The sequence below is a fragment of the Mustela lutreola genome, chromosome 3 (assembly GCF_030435805.1).
Source record: "Mustela lutreola isolate mMusLut2 chromosome 3, mMusLut2.pri, whole genome shotgun sequence".
Taxonomy (NCBI): Eukaryota; Metazoa; Chordata; class Mammalia; order Carnivora; family Mustelidae; genus Mustela; species Mustela lutreola.
The window spans coordinates 91313761-91317807 of NC_081292.1; positions in this window are offsets into that span (position 1 = coordinate 91313761).

Consider the following 4047-nt stretch of genomic DNA (forward strand, 5'->3'; position numbering starts at 1 on the left):
ATCCCCTCATGTCTCCTTAGCAGCCAGGCTTCCATCTCTCCGCACAGGGAGCGGGAGACACTTGTCATGCCACCGACCTGCTGTTCGTGCCACGGCAGGCTATCCTGTTTCCCGAGCGTTTCCCGACCCCAAGGCCAACGGCTCCTCTTCTCCGGGGGCGGCGTGTTGCGCCTTCCCCACAGTTGCTCCTGGGGAGCGCAGTGACAGACGAGTGCAACCACGCTTCTCTCTCAGGCAGAGGGGATGCTAGGGCAAAGAGTATTTCGCTCCATGCGGGCATCTTCCACCGAGATGCGGAGACTAGCTCAGGCAAGCAGCAGCAGCATCCACAAACCCAACACTGATTTCCAAAGGAACGCTGTGCTTTCCCAGGGTAGATGCCCAGGCAAAGAGGCTTTCGCTGTATGCGAGTTTCGCCCACCGCGAGACTGGGCTCAGGCAAGCAGCAGCCCGCAGAACATTTCTCAGCGAAAGCTGTGCTTTCGCAGAGGCTTTGGCTTGGAGCGAACAGCACTTCGCCACTGTTTCCTCAGCAAGGCTTGGTTCGCGTCAGGGAAGAAGAGCTGCGGGAGAGCTGGTGCCACTTGGGCCTTGCTTTCCCGGGCTCCAAGTTCGCGTGCTGGTTTCACCCTGCCAGGCCGAACTTGCAGACACAGCCGGAACCCTGCAGTAGCGTGCATAGCCTAGGATGGCACCCTATGCACACTGCCATCTCCCACTGTAGGCATCGCTTGGCCTTTTACTCTGGCCCTCTGGCGGACTGGCGGACTACGACATTTCTTTGCCCACAGGAAAGGAGAGGTGACAGGCTCCCTGCACACTGCCCTTGCACTGAATAGGGAGCTTTGGGGGACTGTCCCCACCCCTTTTCCTTAAACGCCGTGCTTCCTTCAAGCTTCCACATCCTGGAGGAAGATGGCATCTGAATCCCCGTTATTTCAGGGAGCTGTTTCTGCGAGTTCAGCGTAGGCGCCTTGTGGCTAGCACATGTCTGCCCCAGGGACAGGTGGCCAAGGAGCTGCTGTCTCCTTGGGCCCAGAGGCTCAGGATAGGCATGCTTTCTGCCCAGACTCCTTCTTATGAGTGGAGCACGTGCCCTGCCCTACTCATCCCCTCCTCTCTCCGTAGCAGCAAGGCTTACGGCCCTCTGTACAGGGTGCGGGTGACACTTGTATTGCCACCGACCGCTGTGCTGCCAGGGCCGGCTCTCTTGCTTTGCAACCGTTTCCAGATCCGAAGGCCAACAGCTCCTGCTCTTCAAAACGGGCAGTGTGCTGCACCTTCCACAGACATGTTCCTGGGGAGCGCAGTTAAAGACGTGTCCCTTTCCTTAAGGCTCCTTCCACAGGCGCAACCGCGCTTCTCTCTCAGGCAGAGGGGATGCCCAGGCAAAGAGGATTTCGCTCCATGCGGGTATCTTCCCCCATGCTGCGGAGACTAGCTTAGGCATTCAGCTGCAGCATCACACACATCCGATTCTGATTTCCCAACGAATGCTGTGCTTTCCCTGAGGAGATGCCCGGATAAAGAGGCTTTCGCTGTATGCGGGTTTCTCCAACCGCGAGACTGGGCTTAGGCAAGCAGCAGAAAAGTCCGCAGAACCGACTCTGATTTCCCAGCGACTGCTATGCTTTCGCAGAGTTTTTCAGCTTGGCGCGAACCGCATTCGCTGCTGCTTCCTCAGCAAGGCTTTTGTCGTTCGCTCTGTTGCGAGAGGGAAAAAGAGCCGCGGTATTGCTTGTGCCTTTTGGGCCTTGCTTTCCCGGGCTCCAAGTTCTTGCCTGGGGTTCACATTGCTAAGCCGAACTAAGCAAACGCAGTCGCAACCCTGCGGCAACATGCGTGGCCTAGGATGGCACTCTATGCACACTACCAACTCCCGGTATAGGCAACAATTGGCCTTTGGCAGTGGACCTCAGGTGGACTCGCGAACTAGGTCAATGCCTTCCTCACAGGAGAGGAGAGGCGACAGGATCCCTGAACACCGCCCGTTACTAAATGGGGAGCATTCGGGGATTGTTGCCACTCCTTTCCCGGCACACCCCCAGCCACCGACAACGCTGTCACATCTTGAAGGAAGATGGCATCTGACTGCACGTTTCTCGAGGGAGCTGTTCCTGTGAGTTCAGGGTATGGTGCCTGGTAGCAAGCCCAAGTCTGCCCTACGTACAGTTGTCCTAGGAGTTGCTGTGCCCTTGGGACCAGAGGCACAGGACAGGCCTGCCTTCTGCCCAGACTCCTTCCTCAGAGTGGAGCACGCGTCCCTGCCCTAGTCGTCCCTTCATGTCTCCTTAGCAGCCAGGCTTCATCCCCGCACAGGAAGCGGGTGACATTTGTCTTGCTACTGGCCTGCTGTTCCTGCAAGGGCAGGCTCTCCTGCTTCCCGACCGTTACCCGACCACAAGGCCAACGGCTCCTTAGCTTCTCTGGGGGCTGCTTGCTGCGCCATCCCCACATTTGGCTTTTCTCTCAAGCAGAGGGGATGCTCGTGCAAAGGGTATTTCGCTCCATGCTGGTATCTTCCACTGTGCTGCGGAGACTAGTTCAGACAAGCAGCAGCATCCACAAACACAACTCTCTGATTTCCCAACAAATGTTTTGCGTTCCCAGGGGAAATGCCCAGGCAAAGAGGATTTCGCTCCATGCGGGTTTCCTCCACCATGCTGCGTAGTGTAGCTCAGGCATTCAGCTGCAACATCACTAAACATCCGATTCTGATTTCCCAACGAATGCTGTGCTTTCCCAGAGGAGATGCCCGGCAAAGAGGCTTTTGCTGTATGCGGGTTACTCCCAATGCGAAACTGGGCTCAGAAAAGCAGCAGCAGCAGCCCGTAGAACATTTATCAGCAAATGCTGTGCTTTCCTAGAGGCTTTGGCTTGGAGCAAACAGCTTTCAGCTTTCGCCGCTGCTTCCTCAGCAAGGCTTCAGTCCTGTCAGGGAAGAAGAGCTGCGGGAGAGCAGGTGCCTCTTGGGCCTTGCTTTCCTGGGCTCCATGTTCGCGTCCTGGGTTCACCCTGCCAGGCCGAACTAAGCAGACACAGCCACAACCCTGCAGTAGCGTGTGTAGCCTAGGATGGCACCCTATGTACACTACCATCTCCCAGTGTAGGCATCGCTTGGCCTTTTACTCTGGCGCTCAGGCGGACTCGCTGACTAGGACAGTGCTTTCCCCACAGGAAAGGAGAGGTGACTGGTTCCCTGCCCACCTCCTGTACACTTAAAAGGGAGCTTTGGGGACTGTCCCCACCCCTTTTCCTTAAACGCCGTGCCTCCTCCAAGTTTCCACATCCTGGAGGAAGACGGCATCTGACTCCCCGTTATTTCAGGGAGCTGTTTCTGCGAGTTCAGCGAAGGCGCCTGGTGGCTAGCGCAGTCTGCCCCAGGGACAGGTGGCCAAGGAGCTGCTGTCTCCTTGGGCCGACGCTCAGGAAGGCATGTTTTCTGCCCAGACTCCTTCCTAAGAGTGGAGCACGCGCCCTGCCCTACTCATCCCCTCCTCTCTCCGTAGCAGCCAGGCTTCCGTCTCTCTGCACAGGGAGCGGGTGACACTTGTATTGCCACCGGCCGCTGTGCCTACCAGGGCTGGCTCTCTTAGTTTGCAACCTTTTCCAGACCCGAAGGCAAACGGCTCCTGCTCTTCTCCTTGGGCAGCGTGCTGCACGTTCCACAGACATGCTCCTGGGGAGCGCAGTTAAAGACGTGTCCCTTTCCTTAAGGCTCTTTCCACAGGCGCAACCGCGCTTCTCTTTCAGGCAGAGGGGATGCCCAGGCAAGGAGGATTTCGCTCCATGCGGTTTTATTACACCGTGCTGAGGAGACCAGCTCAGGCATTCCGCTGCAGCATCACACACATCCGATTCTGATTTCCCAACGAATGTTGTGCTTTCCCAGAGGAGAAGCCTGGATAAAGAGGCGTTCGCTGTATGCGGGTTTCTCCAACCGCGAGACTGGGCTCAGGCAAGAGGCAGAAGAGCCCGCAGAACCGACTCTGATTTCCCAGCGACTGCTATACTTTCGCAGAGGTTTTCAGCTTGGCCTGAAACGCA